This window comes from Cavia porcellus, unplaced genomic scaffold (assembly GCF_034190915.1).
Source record: "Cavia porcellus strain 051 isolate PalLab524CR breed Dunkin Hartley unplaced genomic scaffold, mCavPor4.1 scaffold_2, whole genome shotgun sequence".
Classification (NCBI taxonomy): domain Eukaryota; kingdom Metazoa; phylum Chordata; class Mammalia; order Rodentia; family Caviidae; genus Cavia; species Cavia porcellus.
In genome coordinates, this window is record NW_026947485.1 from 21067301 (window position 1) to 21092503 (window position 25203).

Consider the following 25203-nt stretch of genomic DNA (forward strand, 5'->3'; position numbering starts at 1 on the left):
CAGAGTATTCCACCCAACATCATCAGAGTACACATTCTTCTCAACTGCAGGTGGAACATTCTCCAAAAGGCCATATATTATCCCACAAAATGTGAATAAGTAAATGCAGAGAAATTGGAATTATCCAATTCATATTATCCTACCAGAGTGCAATCAAATCATAAATTAATGGCAAAAAAATGGCAAAAACTCCATAAACACATGTAAATTAAATAACACCCTCCTAAACCACCAATGGGTGACAGATGAAATAAAAGAAGAAATTAAACAATATCTATAATTAAAGAGAATGCAGACACAGTGTATTGGAACTTATGGGATACAATGAAAGCACTCTTAAAAAGGAAATTTATAGCAGTGAATTCTCACATCAGGAAAACAGAAGGGACATAAATAAACAATGCTACACTGCAACTTTCTAGGGAAAAAAAAGAGCAAGACAAACCTAAAACCCATACAAAGGAAGAAATTATAAAGACCAGGGGAAAATTGATACTGTGAAGACCAAGAAAACAATACAAAAAATTATTGAATCAAAGAACTGGTTCTTTGAAGGAATATATAAATGCAATACATCTTATCAACAGAGTCAAAGACAAAATTCAGATGATGATTTCAATAGATGCAGAAAAAGCTTTTGATAAAGTCCAAAACCCAGTCATGATTTAAAAAAACTCATCAGAAAATCAGAATTTACCTCAACCTGATAAAAGTCATCAATAACAAACCAAAAGCCAACACCACACTAAATGGACAAAATCTGAAAGTTTTCACCCTAAATCCAGAAATAAGATGTAGATGTCTACTAACACTACTCCTATTCATTACAATTCTGAAAACAGCCAAAACAATTAGACAAGAGAGATAAATAAAAGGAATAAGGCTAGGAAATAAAGAAGTTAAATTTACATTATTTGCAGATGACATGATATTTTACATAGAAGACCCCAAAAACTGTACCAAAGATTCCTAGAGTTCATACCCAAATTCAGTAGCATAGCTGGATATAAATCATCACTCAGAAATCAATAACATTCCTTACAAACAACAAATTTACTGAAACAAAAGTTAGGGAAATCACAACTTCATACTAGCATCCAAAAAAATTGAAATACTTAGGAATCAATCTAACGAAGTAAAGGATCTATTTATTGAAAATTATAGTACTTTGAAAAAAGAGATTGAAAAGCACAACAGAAAATGGAAAAGTGTCCCTTGCTCATGGGTAAGAAATACCAACATAGTGAAATGGCTATATTCTCAAAATTGTTATACAGATTTAATGCAATCCCAATCAAAACACCATTAACATACCTCTCAGAAATAGAGAAAACACTTCTAAAATTCATCTGGAACCAGAAGAGACCTAGAATAGCAAAGACAATCTTGGGCAAGATTGGAGGCAAGGCAGGAGGCATCACAAACCCTGACTTGAAACTACACTACAAAGCTACAGTGATAAAATCAGCATGGTACTGGCACACACACACACACACACACACACACACACACACACACACCTGAGCAGTGGAATAGTTTAGAAGATGCAGACATCATTACAAACACACTCAGCCGTATTTTAAAAAGGAGCCAAACATGTTCACTGAAAGAAAGATTGCCTCTGTAGTAAATGGTGCTAGAAAAACTGGCTTTCCACATGCCAAAAGAACTAGACCCATGTCTACCACCATGCACTAAACTAAAGTTAAAATGGATCAAAGATCTAAGCATTAAAACAGAAATTCTAACTCTAATGGAAGAGAAAGTAGGTAAAACTCTTGAAGACATAGGTGTAGGCAGAAACTTCATGAACAAAATTCAAGCTGCACAAGAAATACCTCAAAGAACCAACAACTGGGATTTCATCTTATTAAAAAGCATTTGCACATCAGAGAAATCACCAACAGAGTAAAAGACAACCCTCAATGTGGAAAAAAATTTTAGCCAACTGTCCTTCAGACAAAGAACTTACATTGAGAACATATGAACAACTGAAAAAAAATAGATCCCAAAAGATAGATCCTTCAAATCAAAAGACCCAATCCATAAGTGGGTGGCTGAGATAAACACTTCTCAAATGAAGAAACACAAATAGCAAATAAATGTATAAAAAAGTGGTCAACATCATTGGTCATTCAATAAACAACCTAAACACAGATTCCATCTCACCCCATAAGAATGGCTATCATCAAGAAATCAACCAATAATAAAAGATAGAAGGGCTTTGGGGAAAAAGGAACCCTTCTCCACTGTTACTGGGCATGTATATTGGTGTAACAGCTATGAAAATCAGGCTGGAGAAACTCCAAAAACTAGGAGTACAAGTCCCATTCAACCGAGTTATTCTCCTTCTGGGTATTTTTCTAGAAGAGTTAAAAACATCATAACACAGCAATATATGTACACTCGTGTTTATAGCAGCACAATTTGTAATAGCTAAATCTTGGAAACAACCCAAATGCCCATTAACCAAGGAATGGATAAAAAAAAAGATGTATTTTTGTACAGTGGAGTACTAGTCAGCCATAAAGATGGATAAACTTGAGACCTTTATAGGTAAATGGATGCAGCTTGATACCATACTTACTAAGTGAAATAAATCAGACTCACATGTATAAACATTGTACTGTCTTCCCAGTGTAAGAAGCTGAAAAAGTAAATAAGACTCAAAAAGTACAAAGATATTGTGAACTCGGAAGAAACTGTTCAAAAGGAAAGAGAAACTGGCATGGAGAAAAGGAGAAAAGAAGGAACCAAAAGGAAAAAAGTATATATACTTACATATATATGCACACAAAATAGTTAAGATAGTTATACTATTAAGCACTATCATTCATTGAAAGGAAAGACTTGTGCCTATATTGTTTGATCAATTTTTCATGTCTGTCTTATGAGCACCTACTTTGAAGATAATGATATGCAATGTACTAACCATTGTTACTCTCCTACAAATCTTGTTTTGAAATTTTATATGTTGTTTTTATTGTTTTGTTAAAAAAAAAAACATAAAAAGAGGGCTGGATGTTTAACACAGCATCATAAGTGCCTGCCTGGTAAGTGCAAAGTCATGAGCTCAATCCCTGGTACCAAAAACATTTAAAAATAAATAAATAAAATAATAAAAGGAAAGTTTAGAATTTTTTACAATAATTTTTAAGTTGAGATTTTCTTTTTCCCTCTGTAGCATTCAACTTATTATTTCTTCATAAGCACATTCACTCATATCTGAGACCCTATTATCCTCCCATGCATCGAATTAGCTTCTTTCTTCTACAGGATGATAGAGACTATGTCAAAGTGATATATGGACCTCTGACCTCCCCCTAAGGACAACGGAAAAGCAGATGTAATTCGTAACTGTCATTTTTAGCTTTAAACTACAACATAGCTCATTTATTTTAAAGCCTGCCTCTTTGCTTAGAGAGGAGGCTTAGTGGTAGAGCACTTGCCTCGCACGTTTTCATGAGGTCCTCGGTTTGAGCCTAAACAACGTCCCCAAAGAAGCCATGCTTGTCTGCACCTTTTTCTTCACCGTGAATAATTTATTTGTATATTCCCCCAATATGTTATTATTGTAGGATGTGCACAACCAGGCTGGATTTCTCTGGCTCATCGGTTCCTAATTTTGAATGTGTAAGGGTACCGATGTTTAACAACGCTGATCCAGATGTCAGGCTCTTCGCCAGGCTTGCTCATAGGAACAGCTGATTACAATTACTCATTGCCATTAAATCGCGGTTCAAAAACTTCCCATTCAAGTTAATGAATCAAGATGTTATTTGGACTCCACTATTCCCAAGAAAATTATATCCCAAATCCTAATTCTTTGACTTTAAGGATATTTAAGAGAATGAGTAGGGTAATATATATATGAGATTTAATTTTTAAAATCTGCTGGGTGTTTTCTTCAAAAGGGAGAACTATCAAAACAGAAACAAAATCTAGATGCAAACAATTTCCGATGATCTTTCTGCCCCTCCAATGCCAGTTACATAACACCCTACTAATTGAAATTACCTCTTCACTCCACACATGGATTTGAAAGTACGAAATCTTCCCCGGGTTCTCTACAATTCATTAGACATGGCAGGGGAAATGAAGATCCTTGTTTTCGTGTCTTCTCATTCTACAATGCCATTTTGTCATCTCTCATGTTTCAACCCAAACTTCAAATCCATCTTCTTTGATATCTACAAAAGAACAAAGCAAATAGAATCCACATTTGAGGGCATGATACATTTTGCTAAATGATTTTTGGAATGAAGACAGAAAATAAGTTTGTATTCAGGCCACAATGTCAACTCAACATTAAATAACAAGTATCATTCATCTTCAGATCCCCTCCGGGTCTTCTCCACCACGAGCGGCTCCTGGCCCCGCACTTTATGCAGCGTACATTCTTTTCATCTTGCTGACTCTTCCTCCCATGCTTTATTCCATCAGTTCCTTTGTCTCCCTTCTTCTTCTGAGGAAGTAACAAATTCTTAGATAGTCCCTTAAATGTGGTTACTGTCTGACTTTTTCCTGGAATCTTAGGTACCAGCCAATATCAAAGGTTTTGGAGGTAACTTCTGATGCAATAGCCTCTTAAAGTGATATTTTCCACTCCCGTTCTTAGAAGAATTCCAATGGCAGTTATTAAATATATTTTATTTTCTTTCCAGTGTCCTATCGTGGGAGAGGTGAGACATTATTAACATTCTAAACACCTATCCCATAGGAAGGGGAGGCGCAGAGCAGTTCTTAGTACTATGGTGAAAGCAAGTCAGTCCATCATACTTTTAAGAAACCCTAAGACTTTTTTTTTTGGCACCGGGGATTGAACTCTCGACCTTGTGCTTACCAGGCAGGTGCTTATGCCACTGAGCTAAATCCTCGACATCCTAAGACTTTTTATTAGGATTTTGTAACACAATAAAACATAAAATGGAAAATAATTTTAATCAAATAATATTAAATCTCTAAAATAAAAAATTATTAAATATATTGGAGGCGTTTGTATAGTGTGGTCTTTATGCTGCAAACTTTAGTTTCTACCATGAATGTCCTGAAATTTTCTTGCTTATTTGAAGAATATGATATGATTAGAATGCAACTGAAAGAACTGAATCCAAAATGTACTAATTTATGAACCTAAAATATACTAATTTCTACATTATGTTCAGTGGCCATGTCCAGGGAGTTTTGTTTTTTTTTTTTTTTCTTTTTGGTGCTGGAGATAAAACTCATGACCTCACACTTGCCAAGCAGCAGCTTGTGCTTCTGAGTTAAATCCCTGACATTTCAAGTCATTTCTATGTCATTTTCAAGAATACAACATGAAAACAGGTTTTTAAGACCTTTTTCCTATAATAAGCTGTATATTAAAGAGCTAAGTCAGCTAGAATTAGTTAAATAAGAGATTAGTTAAATAAGAAATTTATACAGTATATCTCCTCTTCTGCCGTATGTTCTGACTCATGTCTGCTTTCACATCAAAAGGTTACTGAAAGTAAAATGTAACACCTTTTTTAAACCAGCAGTTGCTACCTAAGTCCTCTACCAGGCAATGAGGTGAGAATGTTTTGCTGGAAAAGGGGAAGTTATACAGAGGTAGGAGAAATAATCCTTAATCTTAAAAGAACATTCACATAAGAATAAGAAAAATATTAAGATTCACAAAAGCGTATTATATATTTACTGTATCTTATACCCCAAAAAAAGCATGAGGCAGTGTAAGAAACTATCCAGTGTTGCATGAAGTTTGACCTGTAGGTAAAGCCTTGGCTAGAAGCTTGAACTCGTACATCTGTAACTACCGTACTGGCTTAGCACGATTCACGATTTGATTGAAACACATTATTTTAATTCCTGTAAGTTCCCCATAGCACCAGTTGAGTACTCAAGGGCTCATCTGTGGGTAATAAAGACTCTTATGATCACTGTACGACAAACACAACCTCAGCTTAGTAATTAAAATATCTAATCCATCATACTAAGTGTAAATTTTGATTTAACATAAAATCTTCCTTCCCTTAGTTGGTTGGCCTGGTTTTGGTCCTTCCTAAGGTTCATAGTAAAGAAAGAATAGTAAGATTACTTTGGGCACCACTGTTAGCATGCTTGAAGTTCTCTGGGTCAACCAGCAGATTTAAATACATGTACAAATATAAAGCCCATTATTCTGGACAATATGCACCAACTTATTTTTTTAAAATCACTTTAATGAAGTCTCCAAGGAATTGATTGCTTAAACCAGCACCATGCGCAGGCCACCACCAGCAGGGCACAGCCAGATCCAAGCCTTTCCCTCTGAGTCAGTGCCATTCACAGACTGTGGGGAGAAGAGAACAAGGATTCACAAGAAGCAAGCCCTCCCTGCGAAACATCACCATGCACGGGCTGCTGCCAGCAGGGGGACAGCCAGACTCCAGCCCCTTTAGGGGTGCAGGCTGGCACACAAGAAACAACCAATCCCTGCCCCCCACTCCCACCCTCATAAGTGACCAGCTGATCCAGAGAAACACAGGCTGCAACCATAGCTATTGAGGTGAAATGCAATTTGATGCTTGAAGAGTTTTGGTGTTTCACTGATCTTGCAGGTCTAGGGCCAGTGGTCTGATCATAGGTTCAGAGGATAACAGTACGCAGTGTGGCATCTAGGGGCATCTTCTTCTGAGGGTGATAGCCACTGTTGACTCTTATTGTTTTGTTTTGAAGTCCTATATTGTTTTGTTTTGTTGGTTGGGTTTTGTGCTGTTTTGTTTTGTTTGATTTAGTTATATCCGATGGCATAAGCAGTTTTTTCAAAGATAGCAAGATATATCATGGTAGCCATTTTGGATTTACAACTGTCTTGCTTTGAAGTCCTTTAAGGCATTTGTTTTGTTTTTATTGATTCAATTCTGTTCTCTTCTATTTGATTTTTACTATGCCTGATGGTATCTGCAGCTATTTTGAAGACAATAAGAAGCATAATGGTAACCACTAATTTCATATTGTTTCGAAGTCCTGTATCACTTACACTGGTTTGTTTTGATTAGTCTTATTCTGTTTTATTTTCCTTGGTTTTAGCCTCTTTAAAAGAAAACTTAAAAAAAGAATTAACTGCTTACCCTGTAGTTTCTTTTCTCTAGTGAGGAATACTTGTATTTCAAGCCACTGTTTATAAATTCTTTATCTCACCAGTCAAGTATCATGTTCTTTGTAAGTTTCTATTTCTTTTAATTTCTCTCCACACAGTGTTATTTCATGACCAGTTCGGAGGAGTTCCTGAGGCAGACTGTCCTCATGCCTCCCAATTCCATATTGAACATCAGTGATGAAAAGCTGTAGCTTCCTAAGGTCATAATAGCTTTATCTATCCCATAGAAGTTGGAAAGTGCTATAATTTGTGAATAGGGGAAGAACTAATTTTGCTTTGTTTCTCTTTTTCTGTTGTTGTTTTGGGGTGTGTGTGTGTGATTGGAAGAATATATTTTTCAGCAAAACACTGGGTCCAAGGCAAACACGTAAACATCTTTTATCCCAGAAAACTATAGAGATTTAGGGAATCTCAACATTCCCTTTAGTGGATCCACCACCAACACAGTAGCTAGCACTGTTTCCTACTCTAAATATTGCTGGTAAGAATTAAGATCACAGAATTCTTCAGTGTAGGAGTCACATGCTAAGCTTCTCGACTGTTTGTAGAAATTTCCTCGTGATTGTGTCTGATGAGGAGGTGCAGGGATCCACCCTTCACAGGACTATAGCTCAAAAGCAGTGCTCACTGAAAGAGTCTTTGGTCCAGCATCCTGAGGCAGTATAACTTCCACTGGTAAAGGGTCAAAGAGTTGTGAAACTGGTGAATTCTGTATATTGATCTGTCTTTGAAATTTCCTGCACATTTTGTCCTGAACTCACTTTTAACATCCTGTTTCAATAACTAAGCATAACTAGTGAAAAAGAGGAAGGAATCTCAAACATACATTCTGTTTGGAAGAACTACCAGAAATACAGCCAAATGAAAAATATGCCAATGCCACATTTTATGGTTACGGTTGTTGGCTATTTTTGCTTAAATGCAAAAAGAGGTAGATTCATAGATAAAAGTTTAATTTAAAAAAAAAAAGCTACTTTAAACACAAGCTGATATGAGGCACTGTATAGAATAGACAATGTTTCTAGCACTAACACATAAATTAATCTTTATGCGTTTTATTAAAACACAGATTGTGACTCACTTGTCTAGATGGAACTGAGTCTTTATTTGTAACAATGCAGGTAACACCCATGCTACTTTCTGGAACTTTAAGCTTCATATCATGAAATAATCAAATCAATTTTACAAGATGATTACTATTCTGTTTTTTTTCAATAGTAAAATTGAAACTAAATAAAGTTAACTTGTCCACCCACACAAATAAATGACAGAGTGGATTGAAAACTACTTTTGTCTTCCTTCCCTACTCTTTTCATGGGTGGCACAGCATTTCTGAAGTGTCATTATCATTTTCAAGTTATAATTTTTAATCAGATAAAATAATAGTGTTAAATTTTTTTCTCATAATGTGATCGAGTTCCTATTTTTTAAAAAATTATTTACATTTCCTTATTCCATAGCCCAGATTTCAAACTCAATACCATAACATAGCATATATAGTATCTTATAGGCACTAAGTGCAGAACTAAATTATAAAATGTCTATTTTGGCAAGAGGTATTTTGTTCTCTGTAAAACAGTATTGGTTAATCTTTGATTATTTCAGCTATAGTATGAATAGGCTTTTTGTAACATATATCGACCTCATGCATTTACACTGAATTTGTACAGGATGCTAACCAAGACATCAAAGCTGAGCCCCAAGAAAAATGTATGATTAATGTGGGCTTCTCCTGGAAAGGTTCATACAACTACCTCACTCTGCAAATTTCAACTTGAAAAGATAACTATCTATATACATAATTCACAAAATACTTTGATTATCTTGAGCTCATTTGGACTACAAATTTAGGAGTTATTATGATCTTGTCAGTATGCAGTCCCTTTTTTCTGTGCTCCGATTGCTATGCAAATTGAATCTTTTAGTTTTTTTCTCTAAGTTTGTTTAAAACTCAACGAAGGAAGGAACACAAAAGGACATGAGTCATGTGCTCACAAAAATAACAAAACAGCATCGGCCACAAACAGTTTCCTGAAACCAGTATGAGAAGTAAGCTATGTGAAAGAAAAACATTAGCAAGTCACTTTGTGAAACAATAAAATTTCCAAATATAATTGAAAAGAGAAAAAGCATTTCAATCTAAATATCCATTTGCAAACCTAAAGCAACAAAGAAAAAGAAAACTCAGTCTTAAAACTTAAAAGAAAAAAGTTTGCTTTTTAAATTTGTAATATGAATGAGGAGCTGTTAAGTAAAAGCGACAATGAAAACAAAAAAATAGACAAAATTCTTATTTTTAAACAAATAGTGCTATAATCTTTACACAATAGATTTAATAGTTACATATTCTAGAGTTACATATTCACTGAGCTTGCACTTTGAAAATATTTCTCTGGGAAATACAGACTTTATTTGACTCGATGCCTCAAACTATCTGCCTTCCACAAAACATACTTAGAAATTTGAGTAAAGAATAATAATTTAGTGATATTATTTTTGTATAATAGCATTGTGATTTTTTCTTAAGAGAAAAATTAACGTTTAGTGACGCTGAGATATCTACAAATGAAATACTAGTTGTTGGAAATTTTCTTCAAGATTATCTAAGAAAGTGAAAGTGAATAAAGATTTATGATTAGAAACTGAAAATTATTGTAGTTATATGATGGGTCAAGGGACTCACTATAATCTTCTATTATATTTGTGCATATCTAAATTCTCCCTATTAAAAAGCTTCAAAAGTCTTTTTACAATGAAAATGAAACTCTTTTTGCAAAATAGGAGTAATAATTGGGAATGTGGCCGTGTGAAAGATTACATAAAGACTCAAAATATTCAATTGTCTTAACAGATGCTAAGAATCATTTTGATAAAAGCCAGGTCTTTTCCAGGTTTTAAGTATTTTTTTAAAGTCTAGGATAAAAATATCATGTTATTTTTGCAAAAATATCAATCTAAAATTAATAGCATTTCTTACTTAGTAAACCTTTAGGCATGCCTGTGTATTAAAATCTGGAGTGGGCACAGGGCTCCATAATTCTTATTATTATTTAGCATTTCTCTGGGCATTTCAGCTAATTACATAAAATATAAAACAGAACTTGAAGTTTCCAAAATTGGAAATGAGGTATAATATTCCACCCAGAAAATCCGAGATAATTGAAAAGCTATTAGATTTTATAAGAAAGTTGAGTGGATTAAATAGATGCAAGATTAAGTAAAAAAAGAACTGCTCCTCAATATGACAGCGATCACCAGCTTAAAAGTAAGATAGAGAAGAATGTAAATATATAAGTGACTTTTAAAACAAATGTCATGAACCATGAACATCTTTATGAATTACTCATAAAATATTCTATATTCATGGATAAGGAAATCCAGTATTATTAAAATGATAGTCACTTTAAAATGTATAAAAATGAAGCAATTACATAGAAATCTCAAGATTGTATTTTGAAACTAAATATAATGTTTGTAGATTTAATATGAGAATAGATGATGAAAAGGAAATCGTGAAAAAGAAGGGTGACGGAGGAAAGGAATTTGTTCCTACCAAGTATTAAAATATGCTATAAAATATTAATAATTTAAAGAGTATGGTGCTGTCAAATATGTAAAAACCATGTCTGTAATAAATAACACATTTTAAATGAGAAAGTGGAAATATTTGTTTGATGAGTAGTCCAGAAATAATTCAAAATGAAGAAAATCAAATGTAAAAATCATTTACCTATATCATAAAATAGAAAAACTGAAGCAAATTTTCCAATCATGAGAGGAAAAAGACCTGAGAAATAAGGAAACAGATTGGCTAATTTAAAGATTTAAAATATTTAAATGTTGTGAAAAACGACTCCAGAAACTTAAATAATAAGAAACAAGACACATAAAGTATTTGCAAGATAAGTCACTAATGGGCAAGAAGGGAGCATTCCCAACACCTCCACTAATAAAAAAAGAAGTTTAAACAAATGACATACTTGTCAGTCTTCAAGATAAAAATTTTATAGAATAAGAATAGCCCATCATACAAATTTTACCATTGTTTTATTAAATTAACTGTTCAGTAAAAAGTGATCTACTAGGTTGCAGTGAAACTAAATCTCAAATAGAATTCTGTCACACTTAAAATTTTTTTGCTTTTTTTCAATTTTGGTTGTTTAATACATGTTTCTAGTACATAATGATTACTTTATAGGGAACCAGTAAGTGTACATACAACATCTTAATTCTTTTTTTGTATCCCTTTCTCTTCTCTCCCTTCTCTTTCCAAACTTTGGTTCCCTTCCCTTTTGCAAAATCCTTATTTCCTAGGATCTACCTTTTATTTTGTGCTTTACTTATTTTGCAGGTCTCTCATATCCGAGAAACCATATAATACTTAGGCTTGGGTGTCTGATTTATCTCACTTAACCTTATAGTCTCAACCATTGACAAGCAGAAAAATACAATCTCTTCTGTGGTTTCCCTAGAATGTCTGCTCTGTCCTCTTAAATGATCCAGCCCCTTCTCTGCATAAAAAAAAAAAAAATTAACTTCAAAACAAACTTTCTGAATCAAGACCTGGTACTTGAGTAATCACTGCAGACAAATTGAAGCATATTAGTTTATGTGATAACCAATAGTAGACCACAGGACCACTTAGAGATCAAGCCTTTGGCACTCTTTTAAGGGTGCAGAGTGTAGACTTTGCTAGTTTCCTGATTAAACTACATGTTAGTATAAGGAGGAACTCTAACATGTTTTTAACAAAATCGTTTTTCTTGAAAACTTTCAACTTCATGATGAAATTATGCTAATCACTAAACTGCCCATTTTACTAATAAAAGTTACCTTCTTATCATTATGCTAATTGCCATGTTAACTGCTAAGTGAAACATAAAATACAAAAACATTTGTATTAGTCTCCTGTGTACTAGCCTCTTCCTAGTCAAATGTTTGGACTTTTGCACTGTTAGCGCTTGTGTTATTTCCAAACTTAACTTATAACACCCTACATAAAGTGAATTCTAGGCACTTAATACCAGATAGGTTTTCTTTCCTTCCTTGTGGTCTGTCTTCTACCTGCTCCTTATTCCTATGGATATGACTGAAAGTTCCCACATTTGGCAACGTCCACAATTGAAGTAAGGTTTCACTTAGATTCAAATTTTTCACCAGTACAAATTTTGGTAAATCACAGCAAATAGCCAGTTCTTGAAACCAAGAGAAAATCCACATTCTGTACAAAGTGGTAATTATTTCTCCTTGTAAAAACTTTTTGCACACTCTACTGAGAAAGACGATGCTACTTTCATGTATTTGATGATAGTGTACTGTCTCACAACCTCAAACATTTAATACCCTTCCTTCGTTGCCCTCTGAGCCAAAAAGGGTTAGAGAATAGGCTTTGGCAAGGCCCTTTGCATTGTTTAGAATGCCACAGCTATTTGGCAATGATACCTGCCCACCCCCCTCCCCACAGCAGGCAGCTGCATCTCTGCCAAGGGCAGTCCCTGGGGAGAGGAACTTGACTTCAAAGGTCTTGGTACAACTCATAAAAGATCAGGGAGAATCAACCCAAGCCAAGATGAAGATCATATATTTGGCAGTTATGTTTGGATATGACAACGTGATAATCCATAGAAACTCAGGATTAACTGAGAGGAAGTCTGGATTCAATAACCTCAGAGCAGACTAAAAATAAATATAAAAGATAACTGAAAATCCCCAAATGAAATGAGTATATCCTGCCGATCATAGGAGAAAAGACACCAAGCAAACGTACTATTCTAGCTGCAAAGAATTGATCACAGGTAATAAAAACATTAACCATCCAGAAAAGGAAAATGAAGATGTGAAGGATAGGCTCAGTCACATGGTGAAGACCCGGGCATGGCAGAGGTGTTGCCTTCATCAGTATGAAGAGAGACCCAAGGGCTTCACAGGAAACCACACCAGAGACCAGCTGCAAAGCAACCACAAGTTTCTTTCCATCCCAGGGAAGACCTATCAGAATCGCCACCAAAAGAACTGTCCTTGGGGTCTATGCCAGAGCTCTGTAGCCCCCCAATTATCTATTCCAGCTTTATTCACAAATACACATCCTACTCCTTAACCTTCCCACTGGGTCCCCCCAGTTCTCGCAGATGTGGTCATGTATTTCACAGCGGTGGAGAGATACATAGAAGTAATATGCACAGCCCATGCAGGAAGCCCATGCATATACTTTTCCCCCATTTGTTTCCCCGAGGCACCTGCAGAAAATCTTTCCCAGGACCATACTCCAGGGATGGAGGTAGAGGGAGGGGTCTTTATAGAACCTGGAGATTTGAGGGACTCAAATTCTCCATTAAAACTCTTGACCACGGGCTGGGGATTTAGCTCAGCGGCATAAGCGCCTGCCTTGCAAGCAGGCCGTCGTGAGTTCGATCCTTGGTACCGATAAAAACGAAAAAGACCAAAAAAAAAAAAAAAAAAAAAAAAAAAAAAAACTCTTGACCACTGGACTTATTTGGAGAACAAAACAAAATCTTGTGTTTTTAAACTTTTTTTTATGGTTATGTGGTTCAAGTCTAATTGTAATTAAAGTTAAAATTTCAGCTCTATACTTACTCTTAGAAAAATCATATGCCATCTTAATGAACTTTGTTCTTTCAACTTTACAGCCTTGTTTCTTGTCCTCTGATCCCAGACATTTACTCTCAAATGGCCTAGTTGTCTCTATCATGATTACAGCTTAATATAATTTGGGGTAAATATCTTTCCGTGACACCTACATAGCTTCAATAAATACTTGGCTTAATTCATCTGTATTCTTTACCCCATATCTTGATCTGTTCTGTTTTTCAACTTTTTCTGGAGTAAACATTTAAACAGCCTCTTTAGAAAAGAGTGTAGGAAAAGATTTCTGAAAGTCTGAAAATAGCTATAGCTAACTATCACACTTGATTACCGTGGTGCTCAAGCTGAGAATCTTTCCTCAGAGCTCTGAAGGCACTGCTCCATGGCCCTCTTAGGGCAGCGCTGTTGGTGAGATACATGACGTCAATTGCATTCATTTTAGTGAGTCATAAATATGACCCATCTCCTATGTGCAAACCTTAAGCTTTTACACATTTTTAGAATTTCCTATGTTCTTAAATTTAGGATATCTGATACTTGTATTGGAATTTTTTCTTACTTTTTTCATTGCTAACTTGCTAACTTTCTCCATTTCATGTTTTTTGCTAAATTTTCTAGAAATCCCATTAGGTCTATTTCAGACTTTCTGGATTAAGTCTCTATATTTCTAATTTTCTCTCAGTTCTCTCTCTCTCTCTCTCTCTCTCTCTCTCTCTCTCTCTCTCTCTCTCGGGAACCTTTGCCATGTTATCTTCAATATGAAGGAACTCATTTTTATTCTCCATTATTCCTTCAATGTAGGTAATATCATACCCTCTCAATTTTTCACAAGGAAGACAACTAGCTTTTTAATTTTTTTCTTTTTTTTGAATTGCGTGCATTTCTTCTGAAATGAATAGTCTTGTTTCCCTTGTTCTTTCATGCTGCAAGTTCTATTTAATTTTTTTTAAATCTTTGGCTGCCATTTTGTGAAGAAATTAATGGACCGAACTGATTTTCTCAGGTAGAAAGCAGGAGTCTCCTCTGCTCCTCTGTACTTGTATTCCATGGTGAAGTCTTTCCGAGGAAGATGTGTAAACTTGTCTACTGATAGGGCTCCTATTAGGGTGGGTGTGAAGCTCGGGCACTTGGCTGAAAGGGAACAGAGCTGCTTCAAAGATTCAGAGTGAGGAGAGCTGATTTTATACCTGCTGCTCTGATCTCTTCTCTAAAGAGGCTTTAAGACTGTGTTAGTGTTTCTTTTCTGTCTTTGTTGTTTTTACTTGTAACTTCTACACTAGACTACCTAGTAATGCACAGGCTTCATCTGTACTTCTAAGTGATTTTATACAACTATGTAAAAATGTTGCTCCTATTGGAGGAAAACTGCTTAAACAGCTTTAAAGTGTACTGTTTAAAAATGAAGAAGTGAAATAACCTCTCTGACAGCTGAAAATAATTATCACCAAGGTACCATAACTAATTTGTTATTACTGATACCTAGCAGTCAAAGGAATCCATCCTGAGCCAGAGAGCACTAGCACATGGTGAAGTCCGAAGAAACCATCCCAGATCTAGGGAAAAAGGAGTCAGAAAATCAATCCTCAGACTGAACATCACATGTCACAGTCCGGGACATATTTGGGACTTTGCTAGTTACAAAAGTCCACTGGGTTTTCAGACACACACTTTAAGGTTTTTACTCAAAGCCACTGGAGGAAGCTATGTAATGACTGGCAGGATCATCTTGACCTGAGTATCATTTCTTCATATTGTTTGCAAGGGAGAGATTACTGCAGGAGTCATTTGAACCTAATTTCTCAAAAAAAAAAAAAAAAAAAAAAGACTATGGTATTGAAAATAATTATATCTGTAGTTTTAAAGTTTCAGATTTTGAAGGTATAATTATATTCTGTACAAAAAAATATAACCAAAAGCACAGAATTAGACTGATTTCCTGTACTTTCTATGCATATACACACAACTCTGAAAATGCGGTTTATTTTAATATGTCTATTGTTTATTTAGGGCTCTGTTTCCTTCCCATTTTCAAATTTAATGGAACTCATTCACTGGAGCAGCAATTCATTTGTATACACTGATAGCCTGTCCTGTGGAAAATTGGCCTGTTCCAAGTGGTTAATGAAAGACCGTATCTTTCTTGCCACTTCTGAATATGGCACATCTCTCAGACATTTTTCTGCATTGTTGCAAGGAAAAAGGAAAGAAAGAAAGAAAGAAAGAAAGAAAGAAAGAAAGAAAGAAAGAAAGAAAGAAAGAAAGAAAGAAAGGAAGGAAGAAAGAAAGAATTTCAAACTGAATACAGTATGCCCAGCAAACAATCCATCTCTTTTTCCACAATTGAGATATAATTCATGCATTACATAGTTTAGCTTCTGAATTATACAATTCAGTGATTTTTAACATATTTGCAAATTGCAGTCTTCATCACTAACTCATGAACACTTTTATTACTCCCAAAACTAGGAGATAGTAGTCACTCCCTAACGGTGCACTCCCCATCCCAGGCAACCATGCTTCTATTTTCTGAATGTTTCATCTAAATGTAATCATACAATGTATTGTTTGGTTTGTTTGTTTGGTTGGTTGGCTGGCTGAGTTTTATTTGACTGTCTTCTTGCTTCCCTTGGTGTATTAGTTAGCTTTTCCATTGCTGACACAATACCCAACATCCGCAACTTAAAGAAAGAGAACCTTGATAAGGCTCAAGGTTTTAGGGAAATTGGTCCATGCTCTGCTGGCTCTGAGTGAGAAACGTCATGCAGAAGCAAATGACACCGCACAGATGCTTAGTTCATCATGGCTGGGAAGTAAAGCATGGGGAACAATACCGTAGTAAAATGGACCAAGGACCAGATTTAATTCCCAAGTCATGCCACCATGACCCACCCAAACACACCCAAAAGTGTGCTCCACCAATGCCCTTCCAGCCTGTGGAGTTGACACAGCCAAGCTAACCATCGCACTTTGTACACTGTTGTCAAGCTTCATCTATGTTGTGTCAGGTATCAGTATCACGTTCCTTTCTGTTGCCAAATATTTCTTTGCATAAATACCATACTTCCTTTCATTAACTGAGAATACTTGAGTTGCTTCCACCTTCTGGTTATTATAGATAATGTTGCTTTGAACATCTATGTATAACTTTTTGTGTGGTCACATTGTCATTTCCCTTTAATATATATGAAGGAAATTTTCCAACTATATGGTAATTTTGTTTACTTTTTTAAAGAATTACTTTCTTTTTAGAAGTTCTCTTATTTTTTTATATCTACTGAATGGAATAATTTTTCTTTTAGCATTACTGAAGGGAAAGAAATTGCAAGCAAAAAACATGTCTCATTAGGACAGAATTCTGCAAAGGATGCTATTTTTTTTTTTCCAAAATCTGGACACCAGAATCCTGTGTTATATAAATGTGGTTCATTCTTTTTGAGTATCTGTAAGCAATGATACAAGAAAGAGTTCTTTGCTGTGGGCTTTTATAAGCACCTAAAAAGATCACTAGAACATGCTTCAATCCTTACTGAATACGTTATTTTGAAATTAAGATTGCATTTTATCACTTGTATAAACTTATTCATCACAAAGTCTAAAAACTGTATAAAGGAGTCCCGTTGTCAACTTTAAATTCTTTCACATGGAAAATGCAATAATACTTATTCTAGGATGACATAAAATAATCTGTCCTGTCTAGGTTTTTTTAACACACTGCTAATAATTCTCACTTTGTCCTTCTTGTCCTGAACCATTTTCCCCAGGGGTCGTATTCCCCACGTCTACTCTTTCACTAGCTTAGGTTTCACCTTAAGTAACGCCATGAGAGGATCTCTTTTCTTATTAGGCCTACAAAAGTTTGTTCACACTCTCATCGTGGCACTCCAGGTTCTATCGCTTTTTCTCCCTGTGGTCCTCAGTCCTGACCACTCACTGATGAGATGTAGTCTCCTGATGAGAAGAACGGTACCCAGCATCCGAACCCAGCCAAAAACATCCTCTACGTAATCAAAACCCAGGTGCCAAAGGGCTTCCTGCGTCATATCATGAAACTCTCCCCGGCTGCTGCAGCTCAGCAGGGAAGTCACTTCTCACCTAGTTTGCACTGTTTCCCTTCCCTAGAAGAATGCAGGAAATTTACCTTTTCTACGTGATCAGATCTGCAGATCTTTAAGACTAGGTCAGAGGAAAAAATTGTTAATGCTTTTAGGTGTCTTTCCACCTTTGTTCTCCTGGCCAGTGCGTAGGTGATTATTTTTCTTTCATGTGGGATCAGTATTCTTAGCATAGCTCCGTGTCCACTGAGTGATTGGTATCAGATAAAGAAGAAGAAGCACGTCTCCTGCCCTGCAGGAAATGTGTTTTCAGAGAAAAAGAAAGGAGTTTCCCCTCTCTGCTGTATCCTGAAGACTGGACACATGCTTATTGTCTGAGGTCAATCATAATTGTAAAGTGGAAGGGGTATCTGAAAACTTACTGCGAATTATATGGTTGTTGCGTTTTATGTTTTGTTCGTACAACATCAGATGGACTTTGCAGAGTATCTTTTTTTCACTTTTAGGTTAGCTGCTTTGCTCCACTGTCAAATCACTGGTAAAGGAGTCAGTTCCTTTAGTGACATCTACAGGCATTTTCAGAGAAAAACATCTTCAACTCCCCTTTGTAAGGGGAATGGCTCACCCTGGGCCCAGTCAGGAATCCTTGCGCATGGAGCCTTTCACCTCAGTCATTTGAATCTGAAAATACATCAGTGTGTCTCCAAAACACCACAATCCAACTATATTTGTCCTGTGAAAACTTTCTATTACATTTAGTGAACTAAAACGATGAACTGATTCATTTGTACCTCGTTTCCCTCACTTAAATTCATAAATTGTGCCTTTATGGGACTTGATTAGGTAAGAGGTGATTGCTGAGCGCTCTCTCTCTTTCTGTTTCTCTCTCTCTCTCTCTCTCTCTCTCTCTCTCTCTCTCTCTCTCTCTCTCTCTCTCTCTCTCTCTCTCTCTCTCTCTCTCTCTCTCTCTCTCTCTCTCTTTCTCTTTCATGCACGCGCACACACATGTACACACCCCTGTCTACCTACCTACCTTCTGCTCTCATGGTTCCAGAGCTATACACACCTGTGTGGCCCTGTTCTAAGATACAATCTGTGAATGTGATGATAAAATTCTTGAAAGTGGCCTGGGCTTGCCAGGATCAAAAAACTACACAAGACCACTGGGTTCAGTGACCTTAAAGAACTTCACCCCAAACAGGCTGTCACTTAGAGCTGAGTGACCCCACACAGCAAACAAAACTATAGAGTGACAAATGCCACTGGAGCAGCCAAGCAGCACAGAATGGAGGTGGAGCCAGAGTGCGACAGGAGAAGGGAAGTGTGTGAGGGAGAGGTGGGGTGTTGATGGAGAGGAAGCTCACAGTGGCACCCCAATAGAGGAAGAGCCAGCCTTAGAAGACTGAGTGACAGAGTGTCCTTGGCATCCAAGTAGGGTCCACTAACAGCACCACCAAGTGAATAAAAGTAATTTTCCCTTTTGGTTTTGTTCCTCCGTGCCCTCCAGCCCTGGAGGATCCAGAGAAAGGAGAGCAAGTCAGGAAGTTTTGTGGCAAGAAAGAAAGAAGAGGCTCACTGTGCCTTCCCGGGGGCCAATGAAACTAAAAGTGACCAAAAAAATCAAATATAAACAAGGAATACCTGAGAGTCAAAAGTAATGGTAAGAGAAGCCAGGAATGGCGGCGTGAGCCTGTATTCCCAGCCGTCAGGAGCCTGAGGCAGGAGGATCACAATTTCGAGGCTGGCCTGGGCTTCAGAGCTATATACCAGATGCCAGAGTGTGGGACATTGTAGGAGAAGCAACAGCTACTTTCTAACTTTGTATTACTGAATCCAGCTCATTCAGTTAGTGCAGTTGGGATTTTACTTTCCTTAAAAATCTATCCATGCCTTTGCTTTTCTTCAAAAAGATATAGTGCTTTATTTTTTTAATATCTTTTATTTCTTTGTGAATAATGCAGTAAAAACTTAGTGGAAAAAAATGAGAAAAATATTCCTAATGGTGTAAATATATTTTTGCATTTTGACAGTTTTCCTCATGGTGCAGAACTATGCCTGCATTCAATGAGAAGAGAAAACCTTAGAGGTTATTAGTTTATCCCAGATTTTTGTTCTTCCAACTCTCCTCACCATAGTAAGATTTTTAAGTTTGATCTCAATAAAATCGCCCTGAAGTGACCATCTCGTTTCTCTGCTGGAGTCTTTCATAAGTCTCCACCCCTCGTCTCAGAAGGAAGTTCCCTTAGCCAGAAAGCACTGCTGTCTCCAAAGGGCTTTCTTTGCAGACGATCTTTCAGGCTGACTTACACTGATCAAACATTGAGATTTTGAAAGTTCACAAATATTTACGAAAAGGATTTAGAGACGCTTAGCTTTTATAGTTGCCTGTTGATGGAACTGCCACATCCACTGCCTAAAATATAAAAGCATTACTCATCAGACAGAAGCACATAGAATGACACACAAAGGGCCACTAATAGGTGATCCCCCAGGGGACAAAGGAGGAAGGGTCCAAGGATGGGTTGCTCAGAATCATTTTGCCTTCCCAGGAAGGACTCAGTATGCTGCAGGGTGTTGGGATACAGGTAGAGGACAGAGAAGGCTTTCAAGAACCGACTTACTGATAACAAGCACCCAGCAGAGGTGATAAGGTGTCACTCTACTGTCCACTTCCTTGTTCCCTGCCACACAGGACATCCAACCACAATACCGTGTCTGCCAGCAGCTGTCTCTCAAGCCTCCACCAACCTCTCATTATCCTTTAAGACTCAGACACCCATCCAGATTCAAGCAACACAATGAACGCAGAAGGAAGGAAATTTTACGCGGTTTTCTCCCCTTAATTTATCTAGTAGAAAATTCACCGTTTACCACCATGAAACAAGAGAGTAGGGGGCCAGTCCAGTGCCCAGTGGAGGAGGCAGAGCAGGACTAGAGCTGACTGGGAGGGGAGATGCTGACAACACGAACAACCACAGCTGTCCACCCCAAGCTCCTCCTGCTGCTGGTCGCCCACCCTGTGTTCCACTCATCCCACCGGCCTTCTTAAAAAGCTCCTCTAGGGAAAATAACAATCACCCCACCACCCTAAACCAACTGCACTCATCAAAAGTACCACCCTCCCCTGCATCACTGTCTGGGTAATGCAAACTCATAAAGAAGAGTAGTGCGGAATCTTTGGAAAGTACAATTCACAGACCACAATGAGACCATGAAAGCATGTAAACATAAAACATCCTCAAAGATAATAGAGGATATTGGGAACACAAACCAGAAAGTTAGGTGAAAAAGTAGAGATGTTGCTATGAAAATACAAGATCAAAAAAATTATTATAGATTAATAAATAAATTAATAGATTGATCTTCAATTGACTCGCTTTCATAGTGGACATAACTGAAAGACTATAAGGTTGAAAAGAGGAAATTGCCCAGATGTTCATGTTGTGTAGCTTAATTCATTTTAAATAGCCCTCCATCCACAATAGTCTAATACAATCTCCTCTTTTTAGGAAACTATTTATTTCACTTGTTTAAGTCATAGTTGAACTACCCTCACCTCCAATTCAACTTACTAAACTGAAGATGTAACACACCAGGACCTGGCATCTGCATTCAGACAGAAGTTTGCTTCTGTTCTACTTAAGATTTCAGGTTGGTGGGAGTCTGTCTGCATTTACATAAATGAGGCATCAATCTTAATGATTCTCTCCAGCCCAAGATGGTTTGACCTTCAAAGGTGATGATATTTTCACTTCCAGGAATTGAAATAACCAGTAATCAAATGGCCCTATGCCTCCCATAACCGCCAGAACACAGCATATACATTAGTAAATGAATAATAAAAGTAAATCCCTTTCCACAAGGAGCTGTCTTATATAAAATGAGATTTGTATGTTCACAGAATCATTTATAAAAGGCTTATCCCTCAAAAATGAAACACAAAGCACAGCTGTAAGAATTTGAATATTTGTTCCTTTTTTAAAATTAATACTAGACACATGTTGCCACATAGTGTTGTGATGGAGGAAAACAATCTGGACTGAGACCACATGCAGGTTCTACCTGTAGGCTCAATGCTGACTTGACATGCCATAATAGGGTCTCACAATGTCGCTACCGAATGGTATCAGTATTGTTAAAAAAAGTTGTTTGAATTACAAAATATTTTCCCTAAGACTACAGAATTTGAAGTTATACTCCCAAAATTGTGGCAACAGATCAGATAAACAGCGTGAATTCCAGCTCAAAAAAATGGTACATGTATTTCCCTCATATGACAAATGTTTATTAAGTACCTATAATAACATGGACATGTTTTGTACAGGAAATCAAAATCCCCATACTCATGAAAATAATCTGGGTCATTTAAAAGAGAGATTTCAGGGCAGGAAAGTCACATTAATTGTCTTTAAGTCACAGGTCTAATATTTCAGCCCATTGCACTGGCTTTTACTGCAGGGAGTTGTGGTCCTCCGTTTGCAGATAGTTTCTTAAGCATAGAGACGTTTGCCACCAAAGAAACCTTACAGTGTACTGGAAAAATACTGGGATCCATGTCTTACAAAAGGAATCACTAGAAAGTATGACTCTGATTCAGATTTCATGCTGTCCTCCTGTCTCACTTCATAGTAAGATACAATTTACAATCTATGTGTAAAATCTGGCTTTTGTTGCATATGAGAATGTGGGTAGAAGAAACCAGCCAGTTTTGTGATGCTTCTACTAATAAGGCTTTAAAAATATGTATGAACTATATTTGGATGACTGATGTATCTGGAGAAAAAAGAGAAAATAAGGATTTAATTAGCCTGTGGGTTGAGCAACATCAAGGACTAATACTTCTCGCAGAAAGCAATGGTTTCCTGATGGCATCACTCATTTTAACACAAATATAAAGTCGCTACAGTCTTCACCCATGCCAGGGAGAATGGGGAGACCAGCCCCAGACTCACTCACATCATCAAAGATAGACCTTAGTTAAAGATGCTTAAACTGGCTATTTAAGGCACTCTAACTTACATGGTTGGCCTCAGAACTCCTCAGTTGGCTTACTATCTTAAAATTAATCTTTCTGGTAACTAATAATATTAAATAATTAAAAAGCAAGCCAAGTTTTTAAATGGAAACAATTTAGGTACAGAATTACCTCTCCTAGATTTATTTACATACATGAAAATGAAGACAAAAGCAATTTTTTTAAAAAGTGAAAGAAATTCAGATAGGATAAAGATTTTTGCCCTCTACAATTACCAATTACCTCACTTCTTCAGGGAATTAAAATCCAACCCTTCCAAAAGAAACAAAAGCACATATGCAGTTTTGGAATATGCTTATTACTTGGCCTCAGAGAATTCATTAAATTGAGAATCATGACATCGGTGTCAAAAATCATAACAATACACTGATAAGAAGATATTATACTTGATCTTAGCCAAAAGGCAAGAGAAGATTAAAATGCAATATATAATGTACCAATTCCTAGTGATGAATGTATTCATTATGTAACACAGACATACATTAACAAAAATAATAAAAATCTATTGTAACTCCAACAATACTGGGGCTTTTGAAGATACGTTGCAACACATTCAAAGAAAGAGTTTACGGTCATCCCATAAAAAAAGACAGAGACTAAATGACATGATTGGGAAGGTATTCCAAGGTGCTTTAAAACCCCATAATCTTACAAACATTAATCCAGAAAACAAAACAAGAAAAAACATTCTTCAGCTCATTGTCTGATTCTAGTGATTAAAAGTTGATCCCCAAAAGCCAAGGTATTTAACAGAAAGGAAAATTAGAACCAAAATCATGCTTGAATGTAATTCCACCTAAATGAAATATGAACATGTGGCTGTCTACGTAGGCAACTAAAAAGAGGTGTTTTCAAAGCATCTGTAAGCAGACCAAGAGACCTATTTTTAAAATACAAATTTTTCATATAAAAGATTTAACCAAAAAGAATTTTGGTTAATATTATAAATATTATAAATATATAATATTATAAATATTATAAATCTGTGGTTGGATCTTAATAAAGGGAAACATAAAGGATCCGATCAGCACTTCATTAGTTTATTTTGAGCGATAAATGATTCCATGTATGCGGATGCACATAGAATGGGGCCTGAAGGAGCTGGGCGCGGTGGCGCATGACTGTAATCCCAGCACTTGGATTGGGGTGGGGGGTGGGGGGTGGGGCAGGCGGAGCCCCATGAGTTCAAGGCCAGCCTGGGCTACAAAGTGAATTCAAGGCCAGCCTGAAATACATGGTGAAAACCCTGTCTCAAAAAGACAAAAAAAAAAAAAAAAAAGAAATGAATGGGACCTGACACACAGTAAATACAAATATCTAATAAAGACCGGTGACAAAAACATTCCAGATGTCCCCCAGGTATGAAAATTGTCCCTGGCTGACACACACTGTTACAGGATATATACTGTCATGGGAAAATGCCCACAATGGGTTAAAGGATAGAAGAAGCTACAAAGTATTTCGACAAGTATACTTGGCTTCCTCCAACCCCCTTCTCTTCCCAGCCCTGCTCACACACACCCTATACGCTTTTTGACAATGACCCTAACAATATTCATCAAAACACTATTAATGTAAATTACGTCTGGTGTGTTGTACTCCCCCAAAAAAGGCCCCTCAAGATGAAAAATGGGGCAAGACCCCCGAGAAAAAGAAGCGCTTTTATTTTAGCTGGCCCAGAGACACAGTGCAGATGGAATTTGCAAAGCTGTGCAACTGAGTCAGAATTTTGACTTATTTTTATAGTTCATTTATGATTAGCTCATTGATCATTAAGTATATAGCTAGCAATGAGAAACAGAAACAAGGTGGGCCTTTGTTCCCCTTTACTTGAGGTCAAAGACATTTCACAGGGGGTGGTTAGGCAATTCACAGCCCTTGGTCTGCCAATTCCAGGAACATTTGTATCTCATAAAGGGAACAATGGTTGACACAGCATCATTTGTCTCTTACAAGGGAAACAAAAGTTGACACATCAAACAGGTTACTGGGGTGGGGGGAATGACACATACAGAACAGCATGATGATGCGGTCAGTTAATTTATAACTAATTTATAACAATGTGGTTGGTGCTCTAGGTACATTGTTACTAGGGCGATAAGCATAGAGCATAACATGGAGGTAAGATTATAAGTTTATTTTTGCATTTTTGTCTTATCATTGAGGTTTTTTGAGTTAAATTTGAATTCTTTTTATCATCAGAAGCAAAATGAGTAGCCTGTATAAGCATCAGGCAAAGACCTCCAGCATCCATGTAGCAAGGTCTACTTTCTAAGCTGAGTCAGTGACTAAGTATGGCACCGTAATTCCTGAAATATCTTTTCAAAGAGAGGCTTCCTTGTCTGCCACACTGAGTTCCCAGCTGAAGGGCTAAGTCAGGACACAGATGA

At 36.6% G+C, this 25203-nt stretch overlaps 1 long non-coding RNA gene across 2 annotated transcripts in view; it reads right to left on the minus strand.

Moving 5' to 3' along the window:
* The window catches only part of LOC111756871 (uncharacterized), a 107677-nt gene that overhangs the window by 64737 nt on the left and 17737 nt on the right, over positions 1-25203 (minus strand). For both annotated transcript variants that reach the window (XR_002791254.2, XR_010044158.1), the window contains one exon: positions 4018-4190. This is a non-coding gene — a long non-coding RNA (uncharacterized LOC111756871). The remainder of the gene's footprint in view (positions 1-4017; positions 4191-25203) is intronic.